This window comes from Rhinolophus hipposideros, assembly GCF_964194185.1.
Source record: "Rhinolophus hipposideros genome assembly, chromosome: 13".
NCBI lineage: Eukaryota > Metazoa > Chordata > Mammalia > Chiroptera > Rhinolophidae > Rhinolophus > Rhinolophus hipposideros.
In genome coordinates, this window is record NC_138059.1 from 30,070,660 (window position 1) to 30,092,532 (window position 21,873).

General features: G+C 40.0%; 1 protein-coding gene across 6 annotated transcripts in view; it reads left to right on the plus strand.

The window, feature by feature from the left end:
• The window catches only part of NCALD (neurocalcin delta), a 410,486-nt gene that overhangs the window by 147,742 nt on the left and 240,871 nt on the right, over positions 1-21,873 (plus strand). The gene's annotated exons all lie outside the window — the stretch shown is intronic.

The window sequence follows — 21,873 nt, forward strand, 5'->3', positions numbered from 1 at the left end:
GGAGCATAGCAAGGGTTTTAATTGTCTTGACTATGCCTTCTGAAATGGTTCTGGGCCCTCCATAGCTCCTGCCTTGTGCACAGATACCATATAAAAGGTACCTCCAGACTTGTTCCATCCTGCTTTGTTTTCTCCTCCTCTCTATCTGCATCTTTCTGTCCCTAGGCCTTTTACATTTGATGCTTGCGGAACTCTTTCTTTTCCTGTTGGCCCTGTCTTGCTCTGTTGGCATCAAAACCTCTGCCCCTCGTGGCCCTCCCAGGACTTCCATGACTGTGGGGAGAACTCAGGCACATGAGTTAGTACTGTTTATTTAGTACTATTATTTTGAGTAGTACTATTTATTTTGAGTAGATAACTTTTACAAATCTCTGCATGTTTCAAAATTATTTTCTTCTCACAAAATTTTGTTGGAGAGGCTAAAAAATGATTTCAATGTTAGGGTTTTGGCATTAGTGGGATTACAATGGCGTTAGATCAGTGTTGACTCTTCTCAAATTCCCGTCTTCTGTGAGGCTTTCAGGATCTTAGTGTCATGGAAGCCAGTCGCATTGGTTGTTTCCTCATGAGAGGTGAGAGGCACCTGGTCATGTGTAGTGGTCTTGACAAGGCTGTCAGTGTGTGCTTTTTCTGACTGACCACACTGAGGCTACTCAGGACACCATCAGAATTGGAGAAGATGAATCTTTTCTATAAAAATAGCATGTTGTCTCTATGATGCCAGGCAAAAGAAGATGATTCAGTGTGCCCTCTGCCACTCTTAAAAAAAAACCCGAAAACAAAATATGTCTCCCTTTCTGCTTAAAACCAAAATAAACTCCTTCCTACTACTGTCATTCACAGAGCTAAATTAAAACCAAACTGAGATGGAGGGAGAGAAACTTTTCATCTAGGGCCTGGCCCGCAGTGGGCATTCAGAGAATGCTGTTTGCTGAGGGGAGTTTGTTCTACAAATTACTTTGTGGTTTCTGTTGTTAAAATGGTAGTGGGAAGCTTGTTTAGGAGAATGTCACTTGCACTAATGCCATGAGAATCTGTGAGAATCTGACTCAGAAACAAGAATACAGAGTGTATATCGGTCCTATTTCTTCATTTCTTTCTATATGATAGGTTTGCATTCATTAGGATCGAATTAAAGGAGAATGTTATGTCCTCTTGCGTGACTTCCTCAAAGCTGGGTTACTTGTGCCTCCTCCATCTCCCCATAATTTCTCTCTCAAGGCACTCATCACATTTTATGAGAATTAGCTGTTCTGTACACCTTTTGCAAATTGGGACTGTTGTAATCTGTACCCAGAATGGTGTTTGACACATAGTTGATGCTCACTTGTGGAATGAATGAATGAATGGTGTTAAAGTGTTATGTTTCTCTCCTTTTCTGCAAGTTCCTTAAATAAAATACTGGGTCTAATTCTATAGATGATCACGCAGGCTCTCAACAAAAGCATTGTTCCTGGTACTTTACCCACTGTTCCAGGCATGCTGGGACTGGGGCTTAAAGAAATGTGTTGTCAAAGGCTTTATTAACCCTCTGAATTCAATTGTCAGAGAATGTGAGATTTATCCAGCTTCAAAACCAGAAGAATAAGTAGAAAAACTTCTTCTTGTTATTCCTGTACTAGAATTAAGGAGAATGAGAGGGGCCAAGCCCAGATCTCTTTAAACTGGGTGGGCAATTGCAGATGCTAGTCTAGTTGGATGAGGGTCAATCTCATAAAGTCATTTAGTGTGAGGAAGATCATGGAACTTTAAAAGTCTGGAAAATCAAGTGGGTTAACCAGAAAAGCATCAGCAAGGAGGGCTATAGCCCATTATCGTAAGGGCAGTGGTATTTTCTGTGTCCTTTAAGCTGGGTATAGACAGCTCCAGAGTTAGGGTCTATATTCTGAGTTTTTATAATTTAGTATTATACCCTCAAATTTTCCCCAAGTTTCAACGTTATCATTTCAAACAAAGTCATATCATTCTATTCAATCAACATGCTCTATTTTGGTTGTTTGGTGGTTGTTTCCTTTTTTAAACTATTATAAAATAATGTTGCCATGAGCATCTTTTTTTTATTATTATTAGTTTCAGGTGTACAAGACAAGGTAATACTTAGACGCCCACCATCTACATCCCTCACACCGTGAACCCCCCTCCCCCTCCACCATCCCTCCGACCTCACACCCAGCCATCACATCACACACATAAAATTATAGTTGGCATTCATTAATGTTTAGCTTCTGGTGTACAATGCCACGATCAGGCATCCACACCATCCCTGAGGTGGTCTCCCAAATAGGACGCATGCCCATCGGATACCCAACAAAACCCCTACAACATTATTGAATAAGTTCCCCAAATTAATTTCCAGAAAACCTTGAGGCCATCTTGCGGCCACCAGCCGCCTCCCAATCCCTTCACCTTTCCCCTTATCCCCAACGCCCCCCCCCCGCCCCCGCCCATCTAACAACTCTCGGTTTTTTCTTTGTGTCCTCAAAACTGTCTCTGATCAGTTCATTCACATGTTCTTTTCTTTAGATTCCGCATATAAGTGAGATCATATGGTACTTGTCTTTCTCTTTCTGACTTATTTCACTTAGCATAATGTTTGCCATGAGCATCTTTTGAGTATCTAATTTAATATGGCATTAAGGGGAATAAATATTTTTATGGCTCTGGATACCTATGGCCAAAATATTTTGAAAGGACTACGGTGCACACCTCTATTGAATATACATATTTTAGCTCCTTTTGAAAGCTGTGTGCTCTGCCCAATGACATTTACCACTTTGTGATAATTTATTCTTGTTATAAATTTGAAACCATGTACTCCAAATTTCTCTCTCTCTCTCTATAACTTGCTATGAAACCCATATAAAATCTAGGAGATGGAGGAGAACAGCATAGGGAATAGAGTCGATGGAATTGTAACAGGTATACACGATGTCAGAGGAGTAGTAGATTGGGGGCGGGGGTAATCACCTTGTGAGGGGTGTGAATGTCTAAGTATTACATTGTCTTGTACACCTGAAACTAAAAAAAAAAGAAAAAAGAAAAAAAAACGTCTAGGTTCCAATGAGGTTGTCTCAGTACAGCATTACATTCAAGGGAACAATGTCCAACAATCAAAAGCAATTACAAAAAAAAAATATTCTAACTTTCATTGTATTTCTCCAAGAACAGTAAATGGAAGTTTTTAAAACTACCTTTCCTCTGCTTTTCAATTCTATCACACACTGCAGTTGCTGGAATTCTCTCCTTCTCTCTTCACATTGCTATCTCATTTCTAAATGGCTTCTCTGCTCTCTTGCTGCTGACACGTCCTGTCTGGCTCATATAGTCAGCCATCTTCCCCAAAGCCCACACACCTTATACACTACTCTTTTTGCTGCGTAGAACCTCCCCTGAGAAATATAGTCTGAATGTTCCCTGGTGGATCTTCTCATACCCAGAAGACTGCAATTTCACACAAGAGAAAACCCTGGAGCTAACCTGACAAGCAAGCATATCCTCTCCTTAGAAGCAGGAGGGCATAGGGAAGACCATGCAGTCACATATTCATATGTGTAAGTTTGTCCCGGTCACGGACAATGAAACAGCTAACATTGATAAGAGTTTACTACAGGCCAGGCACTGTTCTAAGTATCTTACATGTTTTGTCACCGAATCCTCATAACACCTTATAAATTAACTAATATTATCAGTCCCATGTTTGAGATGAAGACACTGAACTAGAAAATGTTTTAAGTAACATTCTTAATGTCACACAGTAAGTGTCAGAGCTAGGATTTGAACTAGGTGGTTCTGCTTTAGAGTATGGTTCTTAACTACTGTACTACACTCCTTAAATTTCTATTTTAACATGTATATGATATCTATATATTTCTGTCTATATCTTAGCTAGATAGATATACAGATATATAACCTTTCCTTATTTTATCAAAATATAGAGCAAGAACTTGAAAACAAAGTAGAGTATTCATTTTTTATGAATTACATTTCTAATTAAAAATCAGTTGGGGACTTTATGCTACTGTGTCAGTCTACCTGCCATGGAGTTGTTTTTATTACTTCTTGTCATGGCAAAAACTTATTTGACAAGGTCAGTGAAAGATATAATCCATCTTAGAATCTGGAAAATAAATCTAGTAAAAAAGGATTTGCTAATATGCTGACAGTGAGCAATTGCTGATCCTCTTAAAGAAAAGGGTTAGTAATTTAAATTGCCTTTGTTTTTTCAAATCAGTTTCTCAAGTAAATGCATACATCCTGCCTACGTTCTGTGTTTGTTTTTAATGCATCGGCTTTTATCTTTGATATTTTCCTTTCGGATACGCCAATTACTTGGTCTGGTTTATTGCCTTCAGCCCACAGACAGTGTATATGATACAGTGTTCAGATAAGAATCCTCTTCTCCTTTGGAAAAATTGCTTGCAAGTTAGATACATGAACATATCTTTCTCAGTCAGAGATAAAAAAGGATTGTTGTTTGTTTGTTTTGCCTGAGAAGAAAATGTCTAGCAATTTAGGTCACTCTTCACAGTATAAATTTACTTTAAAAACATCAAATGTTCAGTTTAAAACACTGCCTATAGCCTGCTCTTCAAAGAGGAGTGCTTATTGAGAAATGGCAACAGTCCTTCAATTTTTCATCCTGGAAAGAATGCTGGAACAGGAGTCAGGAGACCCAAGGTCAAGGTCATTTCTGCTGATAACCAGCTATTTTGGGCTCATTACTACTTATCCTCTCTGGGTCTTACTTTCTTCATCTACAAAATGAAGGTTTACACGAATTTCTACACCTTTCTTTATACATCATAAACACTAGATAAATTTCTGTGTTAGATAATCTTTAAGATCCTGTCCATTCTATGATGGTAGGATGTAAGGGGTCCCTGGGCATGCCTAACAAGGCATAGGCAGCTACTCCCCTATTTGGAGTGTCCCCCACCTTCCCGAATACTTGCATACTGATCCCAACTGGCTGCCCAATTAAAGATTCATTCCTTAGGATTAGGCACAGCTTAAAATAAAAATATTACTAGAATAAACTTTATAAACTGTTTGCCGTATTATTTAGTTCATTTAACTAATCCAATAAGCAGTAATTTATTTAATACATAAGATATTCAAGAGCTGGGTGTGTTTGGCTCTGGGTAGTTTGGAGTGCTGGAGACGAAATTCAAGATGAAGAAGATATGGGCCTGGACTCGAAGGACCTGTAATGAGTGGTGGAGAGTGGGCAAGTGTACGTCAGTATCAGATGAGCCCTGTGGATTAAAAGTGCTGTAAGAGTTCAAGTGGACAGGGCTTGCTGTCAGCGGCAGTGGTCAGGGAATTTTTTAAAAAATTAAGATCAGACTTGAATATGGCTTTGAAAGATGGTTGACTGATAAAATAAAAAAAAAGAGACATAGATAAAGGGCTATGGTTTGGCATGAATCAAAGCTTAGAGGTGGGAATTGCCTAAGCAGGTTGGGAAATAAAGATCAACATATAAGATGAAGGCATGGTACTGTGAAAGGTGGACAAAGAAAAGTAGATTTAATACAGTTGAGTAAAAGGGGGTGGCCATTCATCCTTGAATGAGAGAGTGACATGCTGATGGGTGGATTTCAGGAACTTTGTGTGACAGGGTGTGCAGAGTAGTTTTCTGGGAACACAGCCCCTAACGCTTCAGAACTTCAGTTCTCAGTTGTTGGATGTTATTGCATGAGTGTTTTTGGATTTGATCTGATGTCCTTCTAGAAAGAAGGGTTGACTAAAAATAATCTTGCCAGCAAAAATAAGCAATTTGGGAAGAAAACGGAAATATTTGAGGGATCTTAAAGGGAAGAAATAGGGATTGGCATGTTCCCTCATGTCTGGTTCTCCAGTCCCAGTATCAACATTCATCCCTTTTTCCTCTTCCAATTTTTCTAGTCCTGAAAAGTGAGTGAAATGTCAAACTGTAAAAGGTCACAGGTGCTTTTTTTGTTATATTTAGGTTCTAATGGTTTTTTTTTTAAAAAAAAATGAAAGCTATAGAATCTGCCTCATCCCTCATTTCTGTCCTCTTACTGGATGAGGACATATTTAACAACTTCCATATTGGAATTACTGGTACAAGTTATCTATTGTTGTACAACAAATCACCCCAAAACCTAGGGGCTTAATACAACAATCATTTATTTGCCTAGTGAATCTCCAGTCTGAGCTGGGCTGCATGGGAGGCTCATCTCTGCTTCACATAATATCAGCTTGGGCAGGTCAGCTGGAGGCGGGAGGATCCACCTCTAAGATGGCGCACTCACATGGCTAGCACGTTGGTTCCTCTTGTTAACTGGGAGCTCAGGGTTGGGGGTGTTGTTAGAAGGCTGGGGTGGAGGACCTTGGTTTCTTCTCACATAGTCTTCTCATTGGCTCCTTGGTTTCCATGAGTTCCAAAAGTGAACATCCTAAATGAGAAAAATAGAGAGGGAGAGAGAGAAAGGATGAGTGAGCGAGCCAGGCAGAAGCTATAGTGCCCTTTTGACCTGAATTTGCAAGTTACCAGCATAGCTTCCACCCTATTTTATTTGGTAGATGCGAGTAACTTAAGGCATCTCATGTTTAAGAGGAGGGGAATTTAATGCCTGATGGGAGAAATGTCACAGAATTTGCCAACATGTTTTAAAACCACTGTAATATTCATAGGATTGTCTCCTCCCCTCCCAGTTCATCTTCCCCTCTCTTTAACTATATCTTTAAATGTTCATAGGAATGAACCGAGGACACCATCTAGGACAGGGCCAGATTGGTCATGTAGATGAGTGAAGCAGAGTATAGGAGACAGTGATGTAAAGCAGAGCACTTGCCTCACCTAAAGCAGATGGAGAAGCAAAATTTAACATTACCACTGCTCAACTAGATTCTTTTTTGTTGTTGCCCAATTATTCTTGGTTATTTTTTAAGGGCAGGATAGCAGATGATATAATCCAAATGGGTCAGAAATGGAAATATGCTTTTAGAGGATGTCCTTCATCTTTGAAGCTAGTGTTAAAATGTTGGATTGAGGGGAGCATAGGACCGACCTTCTTTAAGGATATTTTATCTGCTAATAAAGTAGATAATATGTAGATAGGCCCTTCAGCTACATATTTTCATGAAATCTATGTCCCTGACTCTTGGTTCCAGTGTCACACCTTACTCAGAGGGCTGGTATCTATTTGAGGCATTCAGACCTCCAAATCATATGGGACACTTGTGCTACCAGCAGAGATGAGAAGCTGAGCCATAAAGACCTGATCTGAGATGATGACGGAAACTCCCTAGGTAGACTTGTCTTAGAGAGTCACAGAGTCAATCAGAAAATACCTTTTCCGTGGCAGGGTGTGCAGGATCGTTTTCGGGGAAAACAGCCCCTAACGCTGTTTTGTGCTGGTTCTTCAGCTCTCCCTTAACATTGCTCTAAAGGAAACTTAATCAGGAGAATGTTACCATACTCTGTTTTCTTCAGATGGGTTCTGCATGGCTAATGATACACTTGCTAGCTTCTGGCTTGTCTTTAATTTCAAATACAGGGGAGAGAAGTTGTTCTTTGGAGAGTCCTTTAAATCTTTTTCACAGATGGAAGGAACATGCTTCAGTGCTTGCTGATTTCCCAGGTTTCTGAGAGTTGATTCTGAGTCATTTAGAAATAGCTGAATAATTTCTGCCTTAAATTCAAAATTCCTTTCACTTAAGAGCTTCAACATTTGTTAGTCAGCTGTCTTATAGAGCAGGTATTTACTCTTATCTTTAAAGGCTTAGGCCATTTCTTCTACAAATAATACTATCTGATGTCATAATGATATATACAAGGTATGATTAAAACATACGGTGAATGTTTAAGAAAAAATTATTTATTACAGTAAAAGACACATTGCCATTAATTCCCCTCAAAATACTCCCCTTCTTTCCGAACACATTTATTGCATGCTTCTGGCCACTTTCTGAAGCAGTTCTGGAAGTCTTTCATGAGTGTGTTTAGTTGTGGTGTTATGGCTGCCTTGATATCCTGAATTGATTCAAAACATTTACCTTTCATGGTCATTTTGACTTTGGGGAAGAGCCAGATGTCGCATGGTGCCAGATCTGGTGAATAAGGTAGATAAAGATATACTGTAATGTTTTTATTCACAGAAATTGCTGTACCAGAAGTCATGTGTGACATGGAGCCTTTCCATTGTGATAACAAAATACGGTGAATGCTGCTGCCAAGTGCCATCCAACGGAAAGTCAGGGATCTTCAATATAGGAAGCGGCACGTCGAATCTTAGTAACAGTGCATGACAAGTTTTAACTTGTTTGGTTCAGTCAATTGGGTGTGAGCTACAGTTGAGAGAAGGTGTATTTTCATAAATTATCCTCCATCATGACAATGCTCCATGTCACACATTGCTGGAAGAAGGCTATGTCTATACCATTGATCTTGGCAGCAGGAGCTTGTTCTATTGGATACAGAGCCTGGGATTCTGGTATATGATGTTTTAATTAAGCAGAGAGGTTTTTTTTTGTATTAAAACCTTTAGAAAGGTTAAAGAGTTAGAAATAGAGGAGAACTATCCAAAGAATAAGGAATGAGTGATTTTTATAAACACTGTATAACCAGTTGGGTTCTTTCCTCTCACCTGGTTCCTTAGATGCTCATGGTTTGTAGAACCTCAGGTGGAGGCATTTCAGAAGAGTTCTAGATTAAAATAGTGTTTCAGAGTCCATGTAGGAAACAGAAGTTACACTCAGGAGAGTTTAAGGAATACACTCAGGAGAGTTTAAGGAAAGACCTATGTACAAAAGTGTAGGCATGGTTAAGGGAAACCAACAAAGGACAATGAAAGCACTGAGGAGACGATTACCACCCGAAGGGGCAAAGGGAGGACCAAGATTTGGATGTAGGAGAGGCCATTGGATGGGTCTGTGCTTTTGGCAAAGGAATACATCCACCTACCAGGTCGAAGTCTGAAAGAGTAAACCAGCTTTTCTTCTCCTTCCTTCTGATCACCTGCTGAGGCTTTCCATTGGCAGACCCTAAGCAAAACTCAGAGAGAGGACAGAAAACCCATTGCTATATTCCAAAAAATTTAGCACTCTAAACTCTGGGGTACAGAGTGGGGTGGAGAAGGATAGTAGATTTGAAGGGGCCGATGGGAAACAACTGTCACAACAGATAAACACAACCCTACAGTTTTGCTTTTGGCTTGTTTTTTTCCACAAAGATGAGCTCATTGGGTGGGCCTCACTACATGATGAATTTAACATAAATTTCCATCTAATAGGATAAGGGTGAAGATTCAGATTGTGTAAGATTCTCCCCCTATCAAATTTCATTAGCTCAGAGACAAAGGGAATTTGAGTCTTCATATTCCTGGCTTTCATCAAGCCATGGTGTGGGGGTGGAGTTCCGAGGTTAGATAACAGAGGTAGTTGGAATTAACCTTTCCTAAAGAAAAGGAGATCCTGTACCAGGAAATAAACCCTGGTCAGATTTCCAAAGAGAGCCAGGGATGAGGATGAGGAGGAAACTTGCCCATCAATCAGATTGCTACGCTCCTCAGTGCCTGGGGGCAGAGGGACAGGACCTCAGAAGTAAGTGAACTTCTGTGTTAAATGTGCTCAAAAGGAAGAACAAGTCTGAGAAGTAACCTATTTCTCAGAAGTATGTTCATCAGGTAGAATCTGGCTATTTACGGGTTTAGAACTATTCATACCATGGTTTATTTCTCCTTTACAAATGGAATTGCCTATGTTCTGCATACCCAGTGGGGTCATATAGGCTGCCTTTTCGTGCAGAAACAGGCCAAGAGAGAAAGGAAAAGCATTCCAATATATGCTAATTTATGTGACGTCATGAGCAATACGTTTCATGGAAACAGTATGTGGAACTTTCTATGTAAAGAAATCGTAGGGGTTTTGAAGGCTATAACCTTTTATGTTGAAAACTACAGGCACAGTAGTTTTCAACATATAAAGTGAGTCTTTGGTGTTTCTATTCAATCTTCCTCAATTCTAAAGTCCCCAAAGAACTTGCTATATGGCAAGCTTGTGGTGTCTATTCAAAAGCACTGCCTTAGGGCAATTCCAGTTTCTTAGGCTTTGGAATGAAGTTGGCTTCTTCTCCAAAAAAGAAGGATGAGAACTGCTTGCCAATCCTGGGTTTACCTATACATCAAAGGCAGTGTTTAGAAAGAGAAATGTTTACATAAGTAGGTATGGCCCCTAAGGGAATCGGGAATCCTAGTCAGGCATTGTATCCATTGAAAGACCCAAAGAGGCTGAAAAGTTCCTCATGGTCATTCAGTTTGAAAGTTACCTTAATGTGTCTTTGGCCTTGAATTCAAATATTCACAAAGACAGCCTCTGTGTGGGAGAATAAATCAGTAGTGTTAATTGCACCTACTTAATTCAGCCATGAGAAAAATTAATCTTTTCATAAGTGGTTGATTTTCTGGATGACATTTTCTGCTGCTGAACCATTCTTTTCATTTTGTGATGGAAAAAAAGGTTAAAAATGTTTTTAATAAAAAGTTGTAATCTTTTATTTCCCCTTCTCTAGAAACATGCTGTGGAAGAACACTATTTTAATTGTAAGAAGTATTTAGCACTAAAACTAAAATATAACTGAGTACAATCAGGAAATGAAATAATCAGGACCAGACATCTGAAAGAGCCCACGAGCTTTCTCGTATGTATACACACAAGAAATGTATGCTGCAATCTACAGCTTTACAGAGTAGGCTCTTAGGAGTCTTGGTAATAAACCAAAAAGTTAGGCATTTGCTATGTGCAATGCACAGGGCTAATTCTAGAAATAGAAGATGAGGTCATTGCCTTCAAGAAACTATTGTCTGATTGCAAAGATAAAAACCCATGAAAAGTAATTGATATACAGAAAATAAATAACTGTTCAATCGATACAATGCCATGGAGCCATGCACTCTTATTTACCAGATAGATGGTACAGGTAATAAGTGCTGTATTCAGAAAAGGGAGAGATGATTATGGAAAGGCCTGGAGCAACTTGGAGACAGAACTTGAATTGGGTTTTTCAGAGTGGGTAGGACTTGGATAGATTGAGAAGGGCCTTGGGCATTACAGGAGGAAATCATGAAATAATAGAGCTTAAAATGGACAGGGATCTTCATGGTCACGTAATCTAGACTTGTGTTTGAATATCACGAGTGAGTCACAGCTTTCAGAACCTGCTCTATTTTTGCTCAGCATTAGTCATTAGAAAGTTTTTCTTTGTTTGTTTGGTGTTCAGGTGAAATCTATATTCTTTCCCCATGGCACCCCCTTTAACTTCTATGAGAGTTCTTTCCTTGTAGTGAAATTTGAATCCCTCTTCCCTATGTGAGCCCATGAAGTATTTGAAGAGAACTATTTTGTTCACCTAAGTCTTTCCCCCCCACTTCTTTCAGTTGTTCCTCATTTTTCATGATTTCCAGATACTTTGCCATCCTGGTTTGTTTTCACTACATATCTCGAGACCCTTCCTTCATCAATACATCTCTGTCCTGTAAAGCATGGATTTGATTACTTTCTTATTGAAAACCTTCAGCAGCTTGCCAGTGCCTACAGAATCAACGCAGTCTCCTGGTTTACCCAGCAGCTGTGACATACTTCCCTACTGGGAACCAAATATGTTTGTACCATGTCCCCCTTCTATAAAATGCCACCTTAACCAGAAGACACAGCATAACTGTGACTTGGTATCTAATGTGTTTCCACCTCTACTTTCCTGGGAGTGGATTTGGCTAATCCAGGCCAAGGTTCTTGGTTTGGAAAGGCGAAGGAGGAGAATGGGGTTGCGTAGTTGTGCTATGTTCCCTTTGCTGAGGAAGCAAGGCTGTTGCCTGAGTGCTGTAAGCACTGCACTTTTGTTGTCTTGGCTACTGTATGGTAGCTCTCAGAGATGTCAAGGCTTCCCTCCTGCTCTGGTCTCAGCCTCGTGCTGTGTTTTGCTTCTCACAGCCATCAAGTCTTTAACCAAGGGTGTCACCAACGCCCCCTCCTGAGTGTGAGCTCACGAGGGCCCTCAGGCCCTGATGTAGCAAAAAGGTTATGCTGGCCGAGTTGCTGATTTTCCACTTCTTGAAGCTAGCAGGGTCTTCTGTGACTTTTAGACTGGCTGGGAAAATAGGTTAGTTCCCAGAAAGATAGATTGCCGAGGCCTGCAGAATCCATCCTTAGCACTATATATTAATAGATTGAGTTTCATTGCTTCCTTCTATCTGCTGATCTTGCTCGCTCATAATAATTTGAGATGTTATAGTCCAACTCACCACACTTATTGCAGCATTCTGAAAGGGAAGGTCTATCAATTCAGGGAGGAGAGTAGATTGTAACTTACAGCTTTACTGAGAAAACTTAGAATGACATGTTTCATTCTGTGTCATTTTAAAGTAGGTAGCATGGTTTCTCTGCAGAGCCGTCATCCTATTCTAATGTTTGTCTTATTTAGTTGTTGATTTGCTGTAAGCTCCATGAGAGTTTCCAGCACTGTTTTCATTCTCTGCTTAGCACTTACCACTTGCTGATATCGCTCATGTTTACTTGCTGATTTGTTGTAAGCTGCATGAAAGTAGAAACGTTGTCTTTGTTAATCACTCTCTCCCTAGCATCCAGCCAAGGTAGACTTGTAGTGAACATTTGAGGCATGACGGTTACACCATTCTAGGTGTAAAATGCATTCTTCTCCATGCTTTGGAGTTGGGGGTAGGCTTATGAGCCTTGTTAGGTATTAGCAAAGAGAAAAATTTCCAGAATTAGTGTTATCTGGAAGACACCCTCCTGGTAGCTCACTAGTCCCTTATGGTCCTCCCAGTATCCCACTACCATTAGTCATCTGCCCAAGTCCACTCCTGGAATCTTTTAGAATAAAAAACTGCCCACTGCACTATTCTTCCTTGGGGTTTTGCTCTCGCACTGTTTTTGGCCCATTTATTTGTGGCCTGAACACATTGATCTCAGTGCCCTGTTTACCGTATGACAAGTATTTTGTTCCCAATCTTGTTCATTACTCCTTATCTCCCTGAACAACTGAAATATTGTCTCCTTATTTCTTAAAGGGCCACACAGCATTCAGATCCAGGAATTGAGCTTCAGTTATACATTTTTATCTGCTTCTTTACGAAACATACTGTTTTCTTCTGAGAGCCATCCTTCCTTCTTTCTTTCCTTCCTTCTATCTTTTCTTCCTTCCTTCCTTCCTCCCTCCCTTCTTTTCTTAAATACGCATATTTTTTTGAACACCTGCTATGTGCCAAGTCCTGTGTTAAGTTCTGGGCATACCATGGTGAATAAGACAAAGAGGATGCCTGTCCTCTCAGAGTTTATAGTTGTGAATCTTTATTAGACACACCTATAAAAACAATGTCCCTGCCCCTCCCCCAGTATATGCTTCAGTTGAAGGGCTACGTTCTGTTTTCACAAATATGATTTTGGTATAGAGACTGAGTTGTGGAATTAGACAGTTCTGAGCTAACATCCCAGGTCCTCCATTTATTACCTGGGTGATCTTGCCCAGGTAACTTAATCTCTTAAGGCTGCAGCTTCCTCATTGGTAAAATGGGGAGAAACTAGTATTCATCTTATAGAATTCATGTGGAAATGAAATGAAACACAATTAATGTAAAGCATTTAGGACAGGACCTGACTCTTAATAAATGTTGGTTGTGAGAATAAGGATGGTGATAATAGAATAAGGACGGTGATAATAGCTGGGAGCCTGGAGACAACATTTAGACATACTTTGACCTTGCCTATGATATACATGCTCTTAATCTCCACTTGCTTGACCAAAGGATAAAAGGGTCTGTTTAAATTAACAAAGGGAAAAAAAAGAGGTAAACATGTTGGGATACATATGAGTACAGCAGTCATATTTTCTGAACTCAAAAAATCAGCCCATGTAGTCTGGCATGCATACATGTGCACTTATCTGTACTACTTGTTACCGTGTAGATAGATGGTTTGCTGGGGAGCAGGTACAGAGCAGGGAGAGGAGGAAGGGGGAAGACAAAGCCCCTGGGCCTTCTCATTTCCTGCTCTGTTTCCCATGGCTTGCCTATAGCCTTTATAACCTTGTCTTTAAATAATTGAAGACCATCTGAAGTACCAGAACCTTCCATAAGTTACCTGAAAGTAAGTAATATGTGCTATTGCCCCATACTGAACTAGGATGGAAATCCTGTGTGTCACACTCTGAGGGCACTGCGTGCGACATAAAGAGGGTGTTCATTGCCAAAATGGGAGGGCAGGTACCTGAGAGAAGACCCCAGAAACACTTAGGTCAGAGTGAAAGCACCTGACAGGGTGGTGGGGTTGCCAGAAAGTGTTTACGTGAGTGGCCTTTCATGGGGTGTCTGTCTTAAATCATTTACAGAGCAGTTAAGTGTCTAAAGGGCCACGGTGAAATTCCCTCATTAACACCAAGGTTATAGCTTGAAAAATCAGGTTATTTGAAAATTTGTTCATTTTTTTAGTGCCTTTTAAGCAATTTGAGCACTTAGAATGATTCTTTGGGAAACTTAATAATTCCAACAAAAGTGCCCTAGAGGAAAGGAAAAAGTCTCCTAATTCTCCTAGAATATTTTTTTTATTTTTCATCAGAGACATCTAAACATAGTAGAGTGTGAATGTTGACTAAAAATAGTTTAGGACAAAAATAGAAAATGGAGACTTGTTCTGCTGGTGTGAAAATACGTGTAACAATCAAAATATTTTTCTTTTTTTTCCACCTTAACCATTTCTGAGTAATGTTTCATGCTGGACAAACAGTTGTTTCTCTTTCTCTCCACCATCTAATTCCCACCCTCAACTTTTTCAAAAGAACTTACATTCTGTGTGTGTTTGTTCTTTAAATTTAAGTTTCCATTAGGAAAAGATTCAGAAACAACCACAGTGAGATCAGGATGTCCATGTAAAGCTGCTGTTTGTTTGCACGGTCAGGCGGCCCTTTAAATTCCCAGCACTCCCTACCCTCACTGTCCCTCCCCACCCTGCCCATTTGCTTTGTGTGCTTTTACCATTGGTGTTTCTCCCTCGTAGCACTTATCACAGTAGTAATTTACAAATAAAATTTGTAATTTGTTTTTAAATATCTCCCTCCTTTGTATGCACTGGGGCTGGCCCAGAGCCTGGCACATTGTAGGAGTTCAGTTTATATTGTCAAATAATAGAATGACAGGCATCCTGCTCGTGAAAGAATCAGCCTCCAAAATACTTGCAAACAATCAAATAAACTGCAAGTAAAGTATTAAAAAAAATTCCATGTGTGACATTTATTTTGCGTATAGCTTTGTATTTTCAAACCATGGCAAACATCAAATGCTACACTAAATTGGATATGAACATTCGAGTTTCTGAAAGTGTGAATTGATTTCACATAAATTGTTTATCTTCTCAGGCTTGTGTGAGATAGGGAAGAGGTGGCTAGTTCTACTAAATTGGAACTAGTGGAGGGAGAGTAAGTTCTTGGTGGGGTTGAGTCCCCAAGCCCTGGTCTCTCATGAGAGCATTCTAAGAGACATGCTTATATACCAGGCAGGGTCCCAGCAGAAAGTGGAAGCCACCTTGAACTGGCAAGCAATTTGAGGAGAATTTAACAAAAAGATGACTTACAAAAGAGAGGTTAGGATTTACAGAAACTGTTAAGAGAGAGTGCAGTGCCCCAGGGCTAGCTACAGCTAGGAGACTAGTCCCTCCAGTCCTGAATGGTCAAGGGATGGAGGGTCATCAGAACCCAGAGATGGCTGTAAGGAGAGGGCCATGTGACAGGAGCTGTGCCCTTTCAGTGGAGCACAGTCAACCCACAGCATTGTGATCAGGAGGAAGCTGAGGGAATGAAGACAGCTCCCTCATTCTTCTCCCACCTCCTAACCTCCTACCAGTGCCTTCTGTTAGTACAACTCAATTAGTAGTCAGGGAATAGGGAGCCCATTGATTTAGTCTATAAGAGTCAGCTGTGCATGGCTCAGAGTGAGGCAGGGTAGGTTGATGTGAGGTACAAAGAGAAGGCATGAGGTAAAAGAAGACAGAAGAGACAGCTTGCATTCTCTTCACTGAAATCCGTCAGAGGACACAGAAAGCCCAGAAAGTGTGAAAGTACCATAAAGGAATGAGGATATTTATGTGGGGACCTCAGAGGGTCAGCCTGTGAAGAAGTGTTCTATCCAAATATCATGGACCTGCCCAGTGGCAGCAGCTAACCTCAAATCCCAGAGGTCTCACTAACTGGTCATTTGTTCAGCAAGTGTTTGTGAGCACCGCGATGTGTTGGGCACAAGAGCCTGGTCAGGGAGATTTTTGGTGCCCTCCTTTTCCAGCAGTGCAAGGTTAGATCTGTAGGCTGTCCTTCAGTAGATACTCCAGAGGAGGTCCCCAGATCACCAGCAGCCTCAGCTCTGGGAGCTGGTTAGAGATGCAAATCCAGGACTGCACCCTGACCTTTTGAATCAGCATCTTTGGGGATGGGGTTCAGAAATATGTGTTTCAACAGCTCTCCAGGTGATTCCTATGCAGATTCATGCTTGAGAAGCTTTAGCCGATATTACAAACTTTTGGAACATGAAGAAATAAGCTCAGGTCTGTGAGTAATACTTGTACACACACGCACACACAATGTAGTTCACACAATTTTATTTTTATATCTTGACATATTTTCAAATAGTTCTCTACAATAAGGAAATTGGAGTAAAGAAGTGATTTTCAAACACTATTTATTTGATCCTTTTCAGAGTTAAGGGGATTACTGGGCCAATCCACTCAACGAAAATAATATGTTTATTTTTCTAATATTTCATTTGAGCATAGGGCCCTAAAGCTTCAGAAGCATTTGACAGCCCCTCTTTTCAGATCTCCTAAGATTTACTCTTGTTCAAATGCTCTGTGGTGCTGTGTATACTCGTATGTGTCAACTGTATTAATTCAGTATGTGTGAAACCTATATTTATAGTCTACATAGAAGCATATTTTGATTTCAAAATATTAGCACTGACTTATGGCCTGAGGTGCTATTTTTCCATTTCCTGCCCTTTGTGGTGCAGATAAAGGGGTGGGCTCATGAACCTTTCTACCCTAAATGCATGTGTGATTGCGGCAGTTACTCCTTGGCAGCATGTCCTTAGTTGTTTTATTTCCGATTGCTGTTTTGAACACAAAGAATTTGCAGAAAGTCTCGCTGCATTTTTGCTTGCACTAACTTGTGTGTCTAAAGCTGTCTATGTATGTATTAGGCTATTATATATTTAAAAGTGGAGAGGTATGGTTCAGCAGGATGGCTCAGAGTTGTTCCAATCCTAGTTCTGTATTTGACTTACAAATCCGAAAGCTTGGACCATCACTTGTGCTTGCATTTTCTTATTTGTCAAAAGCCATAATAATATATTATCTACCATGTCATATGTGGTGGCTTCAGAATTTCTACACAGAAGAAGGTTGGGGGCCGTAACCTTGTTGCTGGGAGTGGAGAGTAGGATAGGGATTTACTTGTCTTGGAGGTGAATTTGTAAAGCGGGCAACACTGTTTTTCTTAGTTTGCATATCAAATTTTATAGAATCAGACAGGTCTTCCCAAATGATTTTATGCTATATGGAAAATAGACAAAATGGCAATTGATTAGATCAAAGAATGCACTTAAAAATTTTTTTTGGATTGGGTTTTGGGAAGAAATTATTGGAGCAGGAAGGACTAAATTATTGGAGCAGGAAGTGGCTCACTTGCTCTGAGCCACTTCTTGACATAGCTCCTGGGTGACCCTGGGATGTTATGAAGATGATAAACCAATGAAAGGACTGAGCAAGTGCTAGAGTGGAAGAATTATCAAGCTGGTAACATTTAGATTTCCTTAAGGTTTTTAAAGAAGAAGCAGTGTTTGGTTCATCTCTCTGCCCTTCCCCAGCTCCTTGCACTAGTGCAATACTGGTCTTTTAGTAACTGTTAAATAAGGGCTTGAAATGCAGACAAATGTGTAACTTGGTGGTTACCTGGGTAACCTTGTTTTTTGAAATGTGCATAAAGTGGACTTGAATTCCATTCCACGTGCTCCTGAATCCTAAAGGCTGATAGTCTCATGGCCAACTCTTGCTCTGATTTCTGGCTGCACTTGAGTTCTTGGTCACATGTCTGGATTAACGGGGGCTGCTCATTCTCCTCTCTCTGCCCTGTGTGGACCAACATGCAGTTACCAGCCCCTTCTCCTTGGTTTCCCCCAAACAATTCTCATATCTGGCATTAATCTTGGAACTTCTCTTAACTGTTCAGAGATACCAGTTGGGGGGTAGTAGCACATAGATAATGTAGGATTAAATATAAGTTTTTTTTAAAAAATTGTCCTGGGGCACATAACTTCCCATTATTTAAGTGTGGGGTGCACAAAGTGTCTTCCTTCCAGAGAGGACAGTGTGGAAAAGTGGAAGAAGAATAATTTGACAGTGAGGGAACCTAATAAACACTGCTTCAGCCAGGTGATCAAGGCCAACATCAACAGTCATAAAACATTGATAGTATGTGATACATGAGAAAAACATCAGACAAATCCCAATAGAGGGCCATCCTATCATATACCTGACCATTATTCCTCAAAACTAGCAAAACCAAAAATAAAGTCTGAGAAATTATCATCGTCAAGGGGAGCCTAAGGAGATGTAACAACTAAATGTAACATGGTACCTAGAAGGGAAAAGGATATTAATTAAAAATGAAGGAAATCTAAATAAACTATGGACTTTAATTAATAACCACTTATTAATACTGGTTCATTAATTATATCAAATGTACCATACTAATGTAAGACATTAATAACAGAGAAAACTGTATGGGGAAGGGATGAAATATATGCAACTCTCTTTCCTATCTTCTCAGTTTTTCCATAAATCTAAAATTGTTGTAAAAATAAAGTCTATTGATAAAAAAGAAAGGTCCCCTGATATACCTGGAATAGAAAATTCCTGCCAATCTTCCTCCTTGCATTTCTAGTGAAGGTGCTGGCCCTAACATCCTGCCTGTTCACCTCACTGCCTGTCTACACCTCATGGCTCTCCGGCTTTGGGGTGTCTCTAAATACACCCCTCCCACTAATCCCCATTCATTTCTTTCACGGACCACTTTGGGGTTCTTTGTTTTACTCTAGCTCATCCAATTGTTCTTGAAGTTATAATTACTGTGTCTTCCTTCTGCAAAGGCACAAGTAAACTACTTATTGGCAGCTTATTTCCAGGCCAGATCCAGCTTTCCCTACACAGTTCTTGGGGATTTGAGGTGTTGCCATCTTTCAGTGTGACCTGGCTCAGGGCAGCTGAACGGTGTGGAGGGAAGCAATGGTCATTGTGGAGTGCCGCCTTGATCTTTTAAGACTTTTCCTCAATATTAGTTACATGATTTTCCCCTCAAAGCTAACGCTGAAATGTTCCTAAGCTATGTCAGCAGGGAGGGAAAAAGTAACTTGCAATGTAGTGCCAGACACGAAGGACACTTAAAAAATGTGCTTAGTGATTGATGAATGCTCTGCAGATAAGTTGAGTTCACTGGGTAGCAGATTCCACAGTAGCTTTCAAACTTTGTCATTCCTACAGAAATTCTCTTCAGGTTTCAGAGTGATTCTCATGAATGCCGTCCTAAGAAAAAGAAGGGGGAAGAAAGGGAAAAGATGTGTACTCACACTTTACTGGATCTGTACATAAATGATCTCATTAAATTCGTAGGACATTTTGAAGTAGCTATTTTGATCCCAATGTTAGAGAAGGAAGCTGAGGTGAATGGGCTTGTGTGTGGTGGTACAGCTCAAGTGGCCCAACCAAGTCTGCAGCCCAGCATGGCCTGACTCCAAAGCCTACGCTCCAGTGCCGCCACCTCAGCCCGCCCCACCCCTCCAGCAGGCCTGCTGCCTATGTCACTGGAAGCACTAGATTTTCTCTAGATCCTTGGCATTTGCTTTTATGGAAAGGGTGTTTGTATGTGATTCTCTTTCCACTCAAGACAAATCTAAGGGCCTGCTTTCTCCGGTGCAGAAGATGGCATGGCTTTCTTCATATCCATTACCTATCTACTCAAGACGTTTCCCACTTTTTTACACATGGTAGCTGTAAGATGAGGGAAAGAAAGAGCATAATTGGGGTCCAGTGGGCAGCAAAGTGGAGAAAATAGAGTCAGGCATCCAGGCCAATCTTTCTGCGGTCTCCATCTTTTATTAAGACATTTCATTGAGCAACTGAGGCAAGACTTTGCTTGGTGCCCACTTGGGTCTAATTCCACTTTGGACCATCATTTAACCTTTGCACTCTGAGGGAAGGGTGATGTTGCAAAGACAGCAGAAATTAAGTTGAAAACCATGATAGACATTGAGGTCTTATGCTTTATATCTTTAGAATGCTTCAGAGAAATGACCTCAGTGGAGGAGGGAGATTTAAACAACATTATAACCGGCACAGATGATCCAACTCAGTGGATTTATGTATTTCTTCTGAATTAAAAACAAAACAAAGCAAAACAAAAACCCTAATACAACAGTAGTAGAAGTAGAATTATATAATATGCCTTAAGAACAGCCTAGTTTTTGTTAAACCACATGTTAATTTTGAAACTTAACAAATATAGAGAATAACATATTGCTAGAATATGGTTATCCCACACATCTTTTAAAACTATTTTGTCGCAGCTAGGGCTTTACTGGTTGGGGCCACAAAATCTCTGCAAAATGTAGTGTCTTTGAATGGTAGACATCTGCTCCCGAGGCCGTAGCAACCATGGAAAATTTGCATGGAAAGTTTTTGTTATTATGACACTTCTACAGTGCAATACATAATGCAATTAAAGTATCTGTGTGTCTGAAAAGAGGTTGGAAGGAAAAGTAGAAATCAGCAGAAGCAGTATAAAATATACCTCTATAATTTCCTTATTAAGAATAAGAAATAAAAGGCATACAGGAGGTTGTTATTACATGCATTCAAGTATCTGGAGAGTCCAAGCTCAAATAAGTAGGGACCTAGGTTTAGAAAAGGTTTGTGTTAGCTAAATTTCCTAAGGACGTCAGCCATTGATTAGAAAAATAAAGCTAATGAGAGTCAAGTTAGAAGCAGGTACTTACTCTTTATTGTATGTATGTGTGTATGCATATATGTGTATATGTATGTATGTATGTATATATTGTTATTATTCTGAGAGCACTGTGGGAATTGTACCTAAGTAACTAAGCCAAATGATTTATGATTTATTATCTACAAATGCACACATGTAATTAGATTTTTACCCCCTACTTTTTACATTTCCCATACCTGAAGTAAATGTAAGAGCTCGGACCTACTTACTTTGAGGGTAGGAAGTTGTAAAGTATTAGGTCGACTCATAGAATTGTTGCTTTTGTAAGTCAAAACCAGCTAAATAGCAGCATTTTCACATGATTCAATCTGATATATGAAAGGGCTTGGTAAATTCTAGATACATCACAAAATGTAATGAAATGTCATCCGTTATCCGGTGGTAGTTATCAAGGATGATGCTGTATATAGAAAGAAATTTAAAAGTCCTTTTGAAGTTTATCTTGAAACATCAGTTTTTTTGCCAGAGGAAGCCATCCTGGGCTCTCATAGCCAGCAGGCCCACCTAGGAGTCAGGAGACCTGTGTTCTACTTATGTCTATGATAGAAGAGATGATAATGTAATTAATACCTTCCCCCATCCTGTATCTTTCAGTTAAACGAAATAAATGTTGAAGAGTTTTGAAAAGTTAAAGATTATTTTGGGTAACACAGTGTCATCATTATCATTACTAAGTGTGGGGGGATTTGATTGAGACTGTTCAGAGATAGGAGAATGCAATTTTGAATAAGAGACCACTCAGACTTCTCCATCAGCTAATGTGGCGGGAGACTTCTCCCCTTAATGTAAGAACG